The 17,101-nt window shown below is 38.7% G+C and overlaps 1 protein-coding gene and 1 long non-coding RNA gene across 5 annotated transcripts in view; one reads left to right on the plus strand and one right to left on the minus strand.

Moving 5' to 3' along the window:
* The window catches only part of Adamtsl1 (ADAMTS like 1), a 933,106-nt gene that overhangs the window by 421,796 nt on the left and 494,209 nt on the right, over positions 1-17,101 (plus strand). The gene's annotated exons all lie outside the window — the stretch shown is intronic.
* Positions 1,360-14,562, minus strand: LOC143271888 (uncharacterized). Its single transcript, XR_013049181.1, has 3 exons — positions 14,458-14,562; positions 3,785-6,009; positions 1,360-1,781 (listed from the first exon to the last, which is right to left on the minus strand). It is a non-coding gene; the product is annotated as an uncharacterized LOC143271888 (long non-coding RNA).

Consider the following 17,101-nt stretch of genomic DNA (forward strand, 5'->3'; position numbering starts at 1 on the left):
TGGTCACGACCTCCCTCTGGCCATTAGTCTTCTGCATTTTCACAGTCTTCTTTGTCGTTATTTTAATTTAGTAAACACATCAAAATGCATCAGCACTGGTTACTCTATAGTATGTACTGACCCATAGAGTTTGTGAATGTAAGCACTTCAATTATGAAGTAGTTCCTTATGCATTAGGGATAAATCCTGGTCCCACTGCCAGTGGTTCCACAAACTGAGTTGGGTAGGAGGAGGTAGAGGGTGAGTGGGAGGAGGGAAGAGGGAACTGTGGTTGGTATGTAAAATGGACAAAAAAAAAAAAACCCTTTTAAATTAAAAAAATGAAAAAAAAGAAAAGAAAAAAGGTGATTCTTCTGTTACCCCTTTTTTCACAATGAGTTTGCCCTCACTTTGCTTATTTATATTCCTGAGCACAGCATGTCACCAGACCTTTGAGGACCCTTGGATGCCATCAGTCTCTTGTCAATGCCTCCATCAAAGCCTGGATGAACAGTGAACATTGTAAGATAACAAGAATAAGAGATCTTGAGATAGAATATCAGAGTGTGCTTTAGAGCTGGACGACTCTAGGTGATTTAGAATTTTTTTCATCTTAAGATCTCTGTCAGGGCACAGAAAGGCTTGGAAATCTTTTTGTTTGTTTGTTTTAATTCATCAGCTAATTCACCAGGAAACAAAGCGCTGAGGATTCTCCCTTCTGACTGGATCTGGAAAGCTCATCAAAGCCAGCAGTGCCCTAGCCTGGAGGTGACCCTGTGGAACCTGAAGGCCACAGTGCATTCCCTATTTCCATTTGTTTTCCAGAAGCGGCGCTGCCTTGTCTCAGAACTCACTCTGATTCTTACAATAAGGAAGCTATTGTTCTGAAGCAGACATGGATCTCCTGATGCTGCAAGCTTTGTGAAGGGGTCATCTGTTAACGGAGACATGCCTGCATTATCCACCAGCTTCCTCTCTTTGTGAGCCGCCAAACCTCTCATTTAGATCAATAGGTTGCCTTCAGTAGACCATGTTACTTTAGGTTGGATCACATTAGTTCTCTTCTGATAATCTAGAGATGGAAATTTACCTCTCTGAGACAAGAAAATATTCCTGGGTGTGGGGCTCATTGAACTATTTGATGTCTCTGGTAGCGGGGATTTGATTGTGGTAATATTGTTACCATATGGGTAGATATGTAGCTATTAAAAACTGGGTTGAGAATTCCAGTGCACTTTCCTGGGACCACCAAGATGATGAATTACATACTCAGTTCTAGAGAACTAAGGCAAAGAAGAATTCCATATTTTAAATTGGAGTATCATGTCAAAATGAAAACCTTATTATAAATAAAAGTCCATACACACATTGGAACAAAACCTCTTTAGCTCTGCAGAGTATCTACATGACACCAAAATAGTTAGAATGTTTCAGAATTATTTAAAAAAACAATGAATCAGCTGAGCTGTCATCATCATTTATTCCTTTCTTCCTCTCTGATGTAGCACTGTTCTTTCTCGTCCCCTGGATGAAAATTGGTTAGCCCTGTCTTGAAATGTTGAGCTGTTTGGAGGTGTTTTGGGTCTTCCTGTTCATGATACTCAGCGCTGAGGCTGCTGGTGGGTAAGCTGGACCCATTGTGCTCTGAGTTGCTTTCTGTTTCAAGCCCTGCTTTGTTTTAAGTTAGGTGTTGACTGCAGCATCAAAGGTAGGCAGGCCGACATTCAGAGGCAGATGTGGCACATTCCCAAAAGCGCAGTGCCAAGGGCCTTGTGTTTCTTAACAGAGGTGACCTGGAAAGACTCCAACAACAAGATGAAAAATACAAAGTTGAATTTAGTTAAAGGAAGGAGAAAGGAAAGCATTGAAAGCTTGAATCCCGTTAACTTGAAAAGTTGAGTTCTGGCCTTTTAAAAGCTTCCTTCCAAAACAGAGCTGTATTAGTTTAATCTCTAGCCAATTGTAGGTTTAAATTTAGCTTCTCACACTTATTAATCTTTTAGGAGTGAAAATAACAATTGTTACTAACAAAGAACTGATTTAGTATTTTCTTTTTATAATGGTGCTAACTTTCACTTGGATGGTTAAAACGGAGAGCATTGTTTCAGACCTTTTTAAACAGGTCCCTAGATGAATAGACTGGAAGTCACACTGGCTTGGGCCAGCACACTGAGTTAAATGAACACCACTTAGACACATAGACTGTCACATAGACTAGGAACATAACAGTGTCAGGCAAGTTGCTGAATCTCTGTAAATTTCACTGTCATCATCCATAAAATGGGACTGTCTTGTGACATTTAAGTGGAGGAACAAAAATAAACTATATGTGCTACACACTGTGTATATTGTATATGTCAGAGACATGTTGTCACATGACTTTGAAAAGACAGAGAAGGAGTACCAAGACCTCTACAGCTAACTTTGTTCCACAAAGGAATTAGCCAAAATCATTGCTGGATGTTTCATAGCATGATATAGGCCCTAAGTTCCAGATGCAAAGCCAAGGCAAGAATCTAGAACTTCACTTATTTTTTTCCAGGAAGCACACTTATATAAATATATAAGGCTACTTTAAATTTAAATACTATAAAATGTACATTATTGTAGCTATATAAAATATACTAGCTATATAAAAATAATAACTGCCATTTATTGAGCATGTGTTGCCAGTCACTCTAAGTGAATATGCATTATCTAATTCCATCATCATAATGACCTAGTGAGATAAGTACTACTATTGGATCTAGTTTTTGAAGCTATGGAAAGGTACACACCAATTTTAAGTAATTTCCCCAAAGGCATTCATTTACTGATGGCAGTGGTGTGTGGAACTTATGAAGTCTCCCTGGATTCAGACTTGTTACTTCACTGACTGCGTACTTGTCCCTACTGAATGAGGTGTACATAAAGAGCCATTGCTCTTATCTTCATGGACAAACTGAAAAAAAAAACAAAAAACAAAAAAAACAAAAAACCCCAAACCACTGAGGGGACATTGCAAACAGTGGTAATCTCAGCCACGTCTCATCATCACTTTCTGGGTTCATTTCAATGAGTGCCCAGAGAACACTGCCAGTTATTCTTTATGAACAAGACTGTTGAGGCATGCAAACTTTTGAACTCTGGTTCTGCCTCTGAACTTTTCTAGACAGCCAAATCTGTGCCCTTACTCTGTTGATGCTCAGTTACCTATTTCATTATGAGTATGATGAGCTAAAATATCATGGGAGATATTTAATCAGATCAAAATACAATGACATGACATGCAAGAGAGCCCCAACGTGGTCTCTGCTAGTGAGAAGAATTTAGAGCCCTTTTCTAGTTTCCCTGAATCCCATACCAGCTTCAGAAAATTTAGCCTAGTAATTCATTTACTCATTTTCTTCAGGTTGGCATGTAGTCAAGGCAGCATTCGGGTTTTCCTGGATTAGCCTGTCTCAGGCACACATCCTAAAAACAGGACTGTCACCGGATGTCTTAAAGGAGAGAATTTCTGCCCCACAAACTCCTTGAGGCATTTGTCTTTCACAAATACACTGGGCCCAGATATAAATTCTCCGAAGACAAAAGGCATGATGTGGGTGTTAGCCTGTGGTTAGCTGGGCCCCAGCATTGCTAGAAATGGAAAAATACCCACAAAGAGGTGGAGGAGGGGGAGTGACTTTCTTATGACAAATGGTCCATCACACACTCTCCTCTCCTGGTTGTTTTGTTACATCCCCACCTGGTCCCCAGGTGTGGAAGAACCACAGAATCCCATTCATGCTGCTGCTGTGGACCAGACTCTTTCTGGGCTGCACACCTTGGAACAATGGCTTTATTCTTTCAGGCATGCAAAGAGAGCTCAAAGTGTATAGAGAGCTGCTGCCGCTGCTGCTCCTGGTCCATCTGAAAAATCAGAGAGTAATAAGAAATCCCACAGAGAAAATAGAAGCCCAGCCATTCCCAGTTGTCCCTACAACCTGCTCCAGGAGCGTGCAGTTAACGTGAAGGTGGATTGCTTGAGCATTGAAGAGGAAGAGGAGAGAAAAGAAAAAGATTTTTGTTTCATTTTGTTTGTTGTTGTTGTTGTTGCTGTTGTTCTTTGAGAACCCTAGAATGTAAGTCCAATTAAGATGTTGTCAGAATGGAAAACTGGGATATTGTTGAATCTACTATGGTGTTTTTAGGAATAAAACAAGTTCTAGAGAGTTTGTTTTGACATTCCTTATCTCACATTGGAAACAAGCAGAGCTAACTGTCAGGTTCTGGACTTTGCATTGCTTCAGCTGAAGAGATACCATTTTACTGTGGTTAGAGACCTTACATGGAGAGAGAAAGGAGTGAGCTGGAATGATGTTTTCCACCTCACACTTCTATGGCCTTGGGAAAAAACTTTACTAGACTCAAGGCAAAATATGGATATGATACCTTCAAATTTTTCTGTTCAAAGAATGGGTAACAGAAACATCATAGGATTGTGTCTGAGGAAAACTGGAGTTGTATCACTGTATAGGAATAGACATGAAACTAAAATACTTATCTATGTCTTCACCACTGAAAAGAAGTTGCACAAGCAGGAAGGACTTTTAGTAGATTTGAAATTTCATTGTCTTAAAATAGCTAAAATTATAAAGAGATATGAGTATTATGTGGCATGCCTAAATGTGAATTTTCTGGTTTGAAGCAAATAGCCTTGCATCTAAATTAATAAGAATGTAGTATACTCCATCATCTGCCAGTGGAAAGTTAAAAGCAAGTCAGGTTCCTTAGGAAAAGAGAAAAACAACTTTTAAGGTGAAAGATTAAAAAAAAAATCTGTGTGGTCCAAAGTTCAGGCTTCTTCTTTTTAAAAATATGGTGAAGTTTGCAGAAGGTGGTGAGGGTTTCTTAATGTTTCAAGGATGCACTTGCAAGGTGTGATTAGTCATTTCTATGACACGATGAGAAATGCATAAATAAGAGACATTTTAAATCACTGATATTCACTTCTGAGAGTCTTGGGAAATACGACGAGATGCCGCACTTGGTAATGTGTATTCCTAAGGAGGCTTAGAGGATAGCAGGAAATAGTCTATTGTTTTTTAAAAAGCAGAATTACATAGAATATTTAGGACAACAGACTTATGCCAACTGTCTCTGGCTATATAGACAGCAGACCTCCTAGGAAGTCTAACTGAGACTATTCCCTCTTTCTGCTCTTTGTCCCAGACTTGTATTGTAAACCCTGGATACAATGACTGACCTGTGGGTTGGTCTGAGGGTAGTGGTGTTTACAACTAATTGATCACAATGACTGAACTGTGACTTAGATTTTCTCTTCTTCCCTCCTATGTCTGACTCAGTCATAACTTTCAACTTGAAAAATAGTTGTACTGTTTTTTAAAAAAATAGAACTCTTGAATTTTTTTTTGTTTTTACTTCAATTAAAATTTGCTTACCCCCTTCTTTCCCTCCCTCTAACCTCTCCCATGTATCTCTCTTGCCCCTTCCCAGATGCATGGCCTCTTTTTCTTTGACTATTATTGTTATGTATGTATATAAATGCAAAAATATATAAATATAGCCTGCTGAGTCTTTTTAGTCTTGCTTGTATATGTTTGATTTGGGGGCTGACCACTTGATATTGGATAAGTAAGTGGACTCAGTCATGTGAAAGACTAATCCTCCCTCTCTCTTCAGTTTTTAGTTTCCTATAGTTCTTCATCTACGTGTGGAGCCTAGTCAGATTCCCTGCTTCTACATTAGCACATCTATTCATGTTCATTGTTCGTGTCTTGTGTAGGCAGCCATATTTTTGAGTTATCATGGATATACCTTCCCTATCATTTTTAGGAGACACAATCTCTTCTCTTACAATCTTTCCATTCTCTTTTCCATGATGTTCCCTGAGCCTTGCTTGTAGGAACTGTATTGTAGATGTATTTGTTGGAGGTGGTACCCCAAAAGTAATTGTTCTCCGCATTTTAACCATTTGTGGTTTACTGTGATGGTCTCTGTCTTCTGCAGAAAGAATCTTCTTTGATGAGTGGTAGGAGCTAAATTTATCTGTGGACATAAGGATAAGAATTTAGAATATAGGTAGGCATTATGCTAGTTTATTAAAGTAGCAGTAGGATGTTGTAAGATCCATGACCTCATTAGCCACATGTAGATAGATGGCTAGGTTTCCAGTACCGGGTATTTCCCTCCTCTTGGCAGACCTTATGTCCAATTAGACAGCTGTTGATTACTACCAATATATGGGTGCCACTGTTGCCTTTGGGATATCTTGCCATGCAGGTCATTGTTATAGTTCACAGGCCTCACAGCTAGGTAGGACTATTGGTTCTTTCCCTCCCATGGTAACTAGCACAGCATCTTCCAGTACTATGAAATTTAGTCCTCGGGGAAGAGGCTCTCAGGTCAGATCTAACTTGAATCTTCTGAATCCTGTCTGAAGTATATGATGTGTTCAGAAATAGGGGCTTGCCTTCAACCTCTGGGGGACAAGCAAGGTCAACAGCAATAGCCTATACTGTTTGGGGAGTCTCTTGGACTTCCTTGACCAGCAACTAGGAAATAGGTTTCTCGTGTTAGATGGTCTGTGGCTCTCTGTGGGGAACATTGTCTGCCCATGTGGTAGAACTTCTTACATTTTCACATTTCTACATTACTATGTAGAATTCTTTGTTGTTGTTTTTTTTCTGAAACCATATTGTTTGAAGAAACTTTAAGTAATGTTGTCACTAAAAATTCAGGGATAAAATTTTATAAGAACTCTTTCATCTGTCACTTGGTTGTTGTTTCAGGTATCAGCAATGGTCAAGGGGCTCAGTACAGTTACTCTGGAGCTTCTCTCACACATGAAACATTATACATGGCATTTCTTATCCCATCATCTACGCACTTGGGAGGATTGAGCAAACTTTAGAAAATCTCTGTTCCAAAGTGTGCATTTTTCTCTCCTCCTTTTTATTTTGAAACACAATTATCACTTCTCACTGTCTTCAGTGTATCTTTGAATGAAAACCAAATAACATACCATAAGAGTTTGGTTCTAAAAGCTATCTCCTGGTGTTAAAGATGTGCTTAAAAGAAGAAATCACAGAAAACTCAGCTTCAGATTTTGCTGTTGGGGGAAAGTGACTTAAAGGGGCAATACTGTAACTGTGAGAAGGATCTGTGAGTAATATTGGGTAAGGATACTGTTCTTTAAATCATCTGTTCATTTAACAGATGATATCCAGAGAACACACAAGTCTTCATGTGTACAGACAGGGGTCATAGGACCTGTCTTATCCTTCTTCAGTTTATAGTTCACCTTGGTTTCCTTTACATTCTAAATACTAAAGCTGGATTTCTGTATAAGTGTACATGGCTTCTGCCTTTGTATTTAGGCAATATATTACTCCATTTTCCAGCCGTAGCTAAAAGTGCACTCCATGTTAAAAAAGTTCTGATTTTTTTCTGTAATAAGCCATTGAAATTTTATTTTTAATTGGTTGACAATTTCAGGAGGTACCAAAAGTAAAAGATTCAGAAGGAAACATAGTAACAGGTTACTGTCCATTCTCAGTCACCCAGCCTCCCTGACAGGATACAATCTGTATTATACACCTTATTTGTTTGTTTTATGTGTCTTTTGTATGCATGGATGTCTATACAGCACATGTGTGCCTGGTGCCCTTGGAAGCCAGAGAAGGCACCAGGTCCCATGTGACTGGAGTTAGAAATAGTTGAGAGCCACCATGTGGGTAGCAGTAATTGAACTCAGGTCCTCTGAAAGATCAGTGCTTTTAACCACTAGTCATCTCTCTAGAACCCTACCTTGTTTCTTAAGAGTTGTCTTTGATAACAGTTAGGGTAGTCACTAATCTGATTACAGGGAAAGACCAGTTCAGGCATCCTCTCTGCTATTGCTTGGATTCTTAGCTGCGGTCATCCTTGTGGATTCCTGGGAATTTCCCTAGCACAAGGTTTCTCCCTAACCCCATAATGGCTCCCTCTATCAAGATATCTTTCATTGTTCTCCCTCTCCATCACTCCCTCAATTTGGCCATCTCAATTCTTCATGTTTCCAATCCCCATCCCCTCCCTTATACTAACCCCCACCCCGTTTACCCAAAAGACCTTAACTATTTCCCCTCTCTAGGGTGATGCATGTGTGTCTCTCCTAGGGTCCTCCTTATTACCTAGTTTCTCTGAGGTTGTGGATTGTAGCCTGGGTATCCTTTACTTTACATCTAATATCCACTTAATGAGTGAATACTACTGTGTTTGTCTTTCTGTGTCTGGGTTACCTCACTCAGGATGATTGTTTCTAGTTCCATCCATCTGCCTACAAATTTGATGATGTCATTGTTTTTTTTAACCACTGAGTAATATGGGGGTGGGATGGGCAGGAGCAGGAGAAGGGGAGGTAGGGGGAACTGTGGTTGGTACGTAGAATGAAAAAAATTTAAATAATAAGGAGAATTGTTTTACATATACTTTAACACAGGTTAGCAAATATGTGTATTTGGTATGTCATAACTAAGCCCACCACAGGCCCTTAATACAGTTAGGAATAAACTGTGGCAGGCTAGCTATCCCTTCTATGGTAAAGGCATAGACTCTTGAATATTGACATGATGTGTCCACAGACACTTGTTGGAAAGTAAGTTTCCATTCTGGGTTGTGTGAGAGAAGCATTAACTTCTCCATGTGGCTGTCCAAACCTCCGAATACAAGTGTACATGCACAGGAGGACAAGGGAACCACAGAGAGAACTAATTCTTAATAGTCTTAACTCATGGATGTTTTGCTGTCTCCATGCTGAAAAGAGCAGCAGTAGCAGGGTGACTAACACTTAACTCAGCACTAATTATGAAGCCCAAAATTGCAAGCATTTGCTTTTCTCTAATGTATTTAAAATATAGTAAAATTAATCTCCAACCTCAACTCACGTGCCCTTTCTTGTCAGTGACCGAGACTAAAATAGTTCTTGAGGTATAATTAACATAGATAACTATGAGAAATTTATCCTCCAAAGGAACTGCATTGATAAATTTATATGCTTTTAAAATAACTTCATAGGCAAGTGTAATTTTCTTCTCCTCTCCTCCTCTTTTTGCATCCCTCTCTCTCTCTCAGTCAGAAGGATTTTTCTGGCCTAATTCCTTCAAGATTTAGTCAGGAATGAAGATCAACAAGTCTGCCTATGGTACTAAAGCTATCACCTGTCTGACTTAGAATACAAATATTTATTGGGTGTAATTTAGCTAATAAGCATGCCCATAAAATTACTCTACTTTTCCACCAGAGGGCAATGGAAAGTCATAGTCATGACTTTCATTTTGATGTGCTAAAAAAAAATCTGAATTACCATCTTTGAGTATGTGGGGGAGGGTAAGTGTGAAAAATTCAATCTGGAAATTGAAAATAACCTTATTATTTCTACTTATTATAAAATTAAGACATGCGTGCTGCTGAAAAAGTTTAAAATATCAATTATAAATAAAAATTAAGGGTAATAGACTAACCTCACAGAGATCTAAGTAATTGTTAACTTTTTTAGTGATCATACTTCTACACATTATAAAGATGTATATATATACATATATATTAATTTTCTGTTTAAAAAAACATATTTTTGTTACATTTCCCTACAACCTGGTATAGTTTTTATATGTGTCATATATATGCATATATATACACATATATATATATATATATGATCTTTAAAATAGTTGTATAGTCTTCCATTGTATGGATGTACCACAATTTAAGCAACGTTTATAGTTTAAATCCATAATTTAAAATATAACTTATCATAATATGTTGTTATATTTGTTCTATTGTATTGTTCTTAAACACTTACTTTGCCTAATTTCTAACTTTATTGTAAGCATGTAATATTTGTCCCTGTGCATTCATGTATGAATGTGTAAAACCCTTAGTGTAATGGAAAAGCTTAGGACTATCTACAGTTTCAGGTATGTGTTGGTTCCTTGGAATTATCCTCTGTGGGTGAGCAGAGGATGCTATAGTTTTAACCATATGCCTAGTGCATTTGTTTAAGTTGTTAGGCAGGTTATTTAGCATCTAATAACTATATATTCCTCAGTCAAGCAAAATCCTTCTGTGGAGTAATGATTCAAAATCTCTGCTGTTATTGCGGATTCCTCTTCTTTGTATTATAATTGAGACTCCATTTTGCTTAGTGAAAAGAGTTTTCTACTTACTATAGTAATCAAATTCTTATGATTTCTTCCTTTGTGAAGAGCTATATAGAAGATGCCGGGGCTCTAGTGCGGAAAAGAGGCAACCCAAGTGTCCAAGTAGGAGAATGCTGTGTGTGTTGTGGTATGCTGAATTCCAGGCAATTGGACTAAGAAAATACTCAAAAGCACCTTCACGGTGAAACACTTTCTTTCAGGCTAAATTCCAGACCACAGTGTAAATCCCTGCTTTGAACCCTGGGACTGGGAGAACCTCACTGAAGAGGTCCAGAATCCAGGATCCTGTTCTTTGCTTCCTTGCAGTTGTCTGTTTTGTCCCATTTCTCAGGTAGTGCTCAAAAATGAACCAATTGTCAGTTATTTTGGAACTCCTAGAAGCAATTATTTAATCATGGAAAGATATAGTAAAAAATATATTATTTTTATTTTTATACAAGCATTTAGGCAGGATAATGCAATGATTTAGTATAGCCCAATATGTATGTGTTAGTCCCACAAGAAGAAAGTTAAACCGGCTCAAACATTGAGTGTGGTGATTTCAATCATCTCACTTACCATCCAATGCAAGACAGATTACTAAAATTGTGCAACACCTTTTCAAAACCAGATAGGAGTATGGGATGTTGCTGAAGCTTTGGTGTGTTTTGTAGTGAATGACATTAATAAGAAATACCCTGAAGATACAGTTTTGTGATAGAACACTTGTCCAGCATACCGAATCCCTGTTTGATCCCTAGCACTCAAAACAAAGCAAAACAAACAAACAAAAATATAACCATCATCTAAAAGCCATATTTTAGACCAGTCCATCACTGTCTCCCTAAAGCAGTGTATATTCCTGAACTCACTGAGTGCAGGGTAGAGTTCCCACTCTCAGTGTACTTGTACGATCAGACTTCAAAAGGGTTATTTGGATTGGGTTTAGTTTCTTTTCCTTTCTCTAAATATATCATGAAATTATTCTTATTTTAAGATGCTATCCTCGCTACCTTAAAATTTTCATAAACCTACTCAATACATGCTGGATTTACAGTCACCTAGGAGACACATTGCTGGCATTGCCAAAGAAGTTCAGCTGAGGAAAGAGGACCACCCAAGTGTAGGTCCACTGGCCCATGGGCTTGGATCTGGAGTGCATAAAAAGAAGCAAATGAGTAAGTGAGGTGAACTCAGTTTCCAACTCTCTGCTTCTGGTCTGTGACCTTACACTTCTGCCATGACAGCTAAGACTTCCTCTCACCACTATGCCTTTGCTTCCATAATGGGCTGTACTCTCAAATTATAACCTAAAATAAATCAGTCCTTCATTAAGTTGCTTCTTATCAGGTATTTGGTCACAGTATGAGATGGTATCTATGAGGTCATGGAAAAGCTCCTTAGTCAGAGGTAGGTTAACAAGAGTAGGTCTAGATTATAAAAAAAAAAAAAAAGAATTGATCAAAATACAGAGTTATAGATGCTAGTCCCAACTGATACTTCTACAACATGACTCCTGCACCTACTACTCAGGGATCATTGCAGAAAAAGAGACAGGACGGATGGAAGAGCTGAAGGAATAGGAAGTTTCCTGTGAGATTGTGTCTACAGGGTAACCAACATGGCTACCTAAATATGACCTGAACAAGGAAGACACCAATAAACGTGCTAATGTGGAAGCAGGGAAGCTCATGAGGCCTCGACCATAGACAGAGAACTACAGACGATGAGTGCTAAGACACATCAAATGGTTATTCAATACCAAATTGTCATCCCTGAAAATATAAGCATACAAGTAACATTCTATGAACTCGGCAACAACAATTAAAGAAAAAGAGGAAAAGGCCATAACTCTGAATGAGAGCAAGGGGGGGGGGCACACAGAAGGGGCTGGAGGGGAAGAAGGGAAAAGAGACATGATGTAATCATAGTATAATTTCAAAAAATTATAATGAAAGTGCAGATCTAAGTAAATGAAGAGTTCAGTTCAAGCTCTCGTGAGCCTCACACAGAAAGAATGATCTGTGGCCCATTAATTCATGCTCTAAAAAGCATAAAAATTTTCACATACTACACACATTGCAGACATCTGTGCTGAGTTCTACCCGGTTTAAAAGAAAAAAAAAAAAAAACAAAAACTCCACTACCCCTAGTGAAAATTGCTCCACTTGGTTCCCCCAACAATTTCTCAGTAATGTTTACATGGAACCCTATGAATGCATATTCAACAATACTATCAAAGTGGAGAGGCCTCCAATTTGTCCTCGGCCCCCCAACTCTCAAGCCTACACACATGGCAGCCATACCAGGATAGCTTCTCTCTGAATCTATGAAGAAGTTATTGGGTATCATAAGTATGTGTGGAAATGCTTTTTAAAAGAAAGTCCCTAGAGTATATGTCCTAATCAAAAAACTCCTTTGAAGGCTCTTGCTTCAAAAATCTAAGCAGGGCTACTCTAAGCAAGGTATTGTTTTTCCATTAAATCAGAAAGTTTCTGTTAGGGGGAAAAAAAACCTAAAATTTTGATTAAAGGCATTAATTCCAAGAACATTGAGAGCCAACAATTGGTAATCCCTTTTGCAACAGAAATATTAATATATTCCATTTTGTTTTAGCAGATAGTTCAAAAAATGACAAGAATAGAGCTCTTCATGCCACGAATTCCCAGAGGGAAAGGAATCCCCCCCAATCAGGGTTTTCTTCACCAGAGAAATGCCTGAATGCTTACTGGGGTCCTATGGGGTATTTTGCAACCAGAGATTAGCTGTAAACATTCCTGTGACATTGCAAGATTCTTTTTTATTGTTTTTACTATTTCAAGTTTCCATGAGGCTAAAATTTCAGAATCTGATTCTAGTTTTCTTCATCAGAATTTTATCCAGTATTTATTTGTTCCTAAGTGTAGTTAAATATAATGCCAAAGTTTCAAAAGTCCAAGTATTGCCAGCTACAAGGTGAAATATGCATTTCATGTGTTTTTCCATAACCTAGGACAGGAAAACATAAAATCACGAGAGTCTTTGTTTATAGTTGTGCATCATTGAATGTACTGTGCTCGTAGAGTGTTGCTATCATTTCAGACCCTGATCCTCCCACCCTCCCCAGCTTTCTGCTAACATACTTTCCTGGTGAACTAGGCTCCAAAGACTCCAACACAAACTTCCTGTTGCTTTTCTAACGACTCATTTTGTTTTCCAAAGAAGCTATTTTAAACAGTGAGGACTATAACTGAACTGACAGTTCAAATCCTTGCTGGACTGTTTACTAGACATGTAAACGTGGTGTATTCTTTGGTTTCAAGGATACCAGGATACACTTAAGGTTGTCTGAAAACTAGATGAGAACTCTATTGGGTGCATTATGGGGCCTGCCATGAGGAAGAACTTCAAGAATGCTAGTTAACTACATGATGATTTTTCTCACATGTGGAGGAAATAACAGTTGGATTCACTTGTTTTCCTGTTCTTTGTTCTCACTATGGGAAAATTAAGACCACTAAGAATTTTTTGCAATTTTTATAGAGATAAAATTCAGCTATCATCAAACTCACCATTTTTAAAAGTGTAACATTTTATATTCACAGTATTGTGCAACCATAACCGCTAATTCCAGAAGGCTTTCTTCGCTCCAAAAAGAAACCTCATACACATTAAGCCATCACTCCTAATTCTTCCCGTCCCTCTATTTCCTAGAAATGACTAATCTGCATTCTGCCTCCTTGACTATTTTAGACATTTCATATAAATGTAATTATGTAGTATGTGGCTGTTTGTATCTGATTTTTAAGCAACATGGTGTCTCCAAGATTTGTCCACAGTATGGCATGTATCAGTACCAAGTTCATTTTTATACCTCAATAATATTCCATTGTATACATTTCCTTTATTGTTCTTATATTCATCATTTGGACATCTGAGTTTTCATGCATTGGCTATAATAAAATAAAGCTAACGTGAACATTCACATGTGAGTTTTTGTATAAACGTATGTTTTCAATTATGATCATTAAGAATTTGTTTCCCACTATCACATGCTGACTAGTATGGATTATTGTAATTGCCTAAAACAGACACTCGGAGTCATGGGGGTGTATTAAATTTCTGTGACTTCACTCGGTGGCTCTAACTCCAGACTGGGTTGAGTTGAGTGGAAAGCTGAACTGCTTTGGTTGAACCCTTCCCCACTTTGGGAAGATGTGTTACCAGCAGATACACTATGATGTTCTTAGACAGTAATTTAGGTAAAGACTAACTCAATCATGGTGTGTGTGTGTGTGTGTGTGTGTGTGTGTGTGTGTGTGTGTGTGTGTGTGTGTACCTGCGGAGAGGTGCCTGTGGAGAGGAAAGGTTGCCACTATGTCTTCCTCAATCTCTTCATCACCTTGGCTTTGATCAAGTTCTTTTATTGAACCCAGGGCTTAGGGATTTGGCTAGACTGGCTGGCCAGAGAGACCAAGAACTCTCTGTCTCCTCTATACAGTAGTGCAGTCACAGTCCTGGTTTTCACTGGACACTAGTGATCTGCACAGAGGTCCTCATGCTTTCTCAGGAAGTATTTACCCACTAAGCCATCTTCTTAACCCCATGATGTTTATGATAGCAACATAGACAACTCATACTGTACATGTAAACCATAAAAATACAATACAGGGTGAAATGGTTTCTTAATAAAAAAACAGTATCTGTTTCCAGGCTGTCTTGCATGTAGAGGTTGCCCTCTCACCCCTCCATCTAGACCCTTTGGGAGCTCTTCAATCTCTGTCTTTACCATTCTGCATTCAGGATCTAATGCTGACTTAAGAATGTTTGGCAGCCATTCTTTGAGGGCTTTTTTCTTTTTAACAGTTTAACAGTGACTTAGAGTTCAGCAATGTGTTTCACTTCTCAGAAACAGCCCCACATTAGAGGAGGACAACAGTTACTGATTGTGGTTTTGACTAACCAAAGAGGTATGTGCACCATGTGCTTGCCAGCATTGGTGATTTCTCCTACAAGAGGTGACTACACAGTTTCCCTTCTTGTGCATGACAGTTGCATTTCCAGGTCTTTTTCCATCTTTTGTGTGCCTTCAGCCACTTCAGTCCTGAAGGTTATCTATTAAACATGTTACATGCTATTTGAGAGACATGGGAATAAAGGCTTACTTCTTTTTTTTTTAAAAAAAAAGGCCACTATTTTAAAACCTTCTAAGGGTGTTTTCCCTTGGCGTATGCCACATCATGCCACAAATTCCCTCCCAAGAGGGTTTAGAAGAGGGTTGATGTGCTCTGTGTCATGTGTCATGCCCCCCTCACCTCCGTCCCTACTTTCTGCCTTGACATTTCATACACCTGGTTTCTAGTCTTAGCTTTGGAAAAATTGTTTTACCTCTTTAAGTCACAGCTTCCTTAGCTTGATAACAATAATAATATAACAAAGTCATTGCACTCATTAATCCTCTTGAATCATCATGAGAATTAGAGATTAAAGCATGTCGTACAGTGTTTAATCACTTGATTAATGTTCCATATGTAGTGCCTAGTGTTGTTGAAATTGTTCACCATGAGAATAGCCAGATGTGGATTTTTAGGACTCTACTTCTCCATGGAAAGCCCATGTGTCAGGTGAGGCTTTTCTGGGACATACTCCCCACCCGTGTGCCCTGAAGCAGCTGCCTCTGAATGCTCAATGCACTCAATGACTTTGATTCCAGACTGGAGTGAATTGGATTGAAAGAAAGTTGAGTGATAATGACTTGAAGATGTCTGATCAAAGATCTCTGCAAAATCATGCTGAAGGAGTAAGAAACTAGCTTCAGAGTCCAAATGCACTGTTAGGGCACCAGTTCTGAATCTATTGTTTGGTAGATAAAAGAATCCAATGAAGAACTGTGAAGTCTCTGAGCTTCAGTTCCCTTTTCTGGAAGATGAAACAGTCCTATCTAGCCTCATGAGCATGCTTCAGGTGCAGAAGTGAGATGCCAAAGGGAATCAACTGTAACATGATGGAAAGGATTCGAACTTTCCAGTTAACAGAAGGGAAAGTGTTATGGCTTCACCAAGGTTATAGGAACAAAGACGGCACAAGCTGTGGTCTAAGGCAAGGTCTGAAGAGGAAAATACCAGGAGCAGACTTCATTTCACAAGAACATTTGAGAATTTTCTCATGAAAAGAAAAATCACACCAAGGCCCCTGATCACCATGAGGATGTTAGTAGCAAAAAGTGAGTCTCCCTTCCTAGGTTCTGTGACTCAAAATTCATGTGCATCTTTTTCTTTCCCTTTAGGAAAATAGACCCATGAGTCCATTTGTAAATTTCTATACTCTGCTTTCTACACTTCTGAATAAATAAGTCCATTGCATCATAAGGAAGTATTGGGAGATAATGGTTGGTAAAAACAGATTATCTTGGCAGGGGAAGAATGGTGGTTATCATGCCATGGATATTGTTAAGCATGTTTCAAGACCATAGAGTGAAGGTCTCTCAATACAAGATGGCATTGTTTCCCTGGAGGTAGATGCCTACACATGTCACACTATACATGGGTTTATATTTCACAGCTCATTATGAATGGTATGAGAAGAAACAAAGCCATCTGCAAAATATCTAAAGTTCCTTTTTTTTTTTCTTTTCTTTTTTTTTTTTTTTTTTTTTTTGGTTTTTTGAGACAGGGTTTCTCTGTGTAGCTTTGCGCCTTTCCTGGGACTCACTTGGTAGCCCAGGCTGGCCTCGAACTCACAGAGATCCGCCTGGCTCTGCCTCCCGAGTGCTGGGATTAAAGGCGTGCGCCACCACCGCCCGGCCTAAAGTTCCTTTTCAATAAACGTATTTCTCGTGTACTAAAGTCACATGACAGAAAATTTAGAAAATAGAAGAATACAGACATCACCTATAATCATCCCACTTCTCCCCAATAACTGATGTGAAAATGCTGTTGTGTTTCCTTGAGGTGAGTTCCACTTGATATATGTTCAGTTTTCAC

The sequence above is a fragment of the Peromyscus maniculatus genome, chromosome 2 (assembly GCF_049852395.1).
Source record: "Peromyscus maniculatus bairdii isolate BWxNUB_F1_BW_parent chromosome 2, HU_Pman_BW_mat_3.1, whole genome shotgun sequence".
Classification (NCBI taxonomy): Eukaryota; Metazoa; Chordata; class Mammalia; order Rodentia; family Cricetidae; genus Peromyscus; species Peromyscus maniculatus.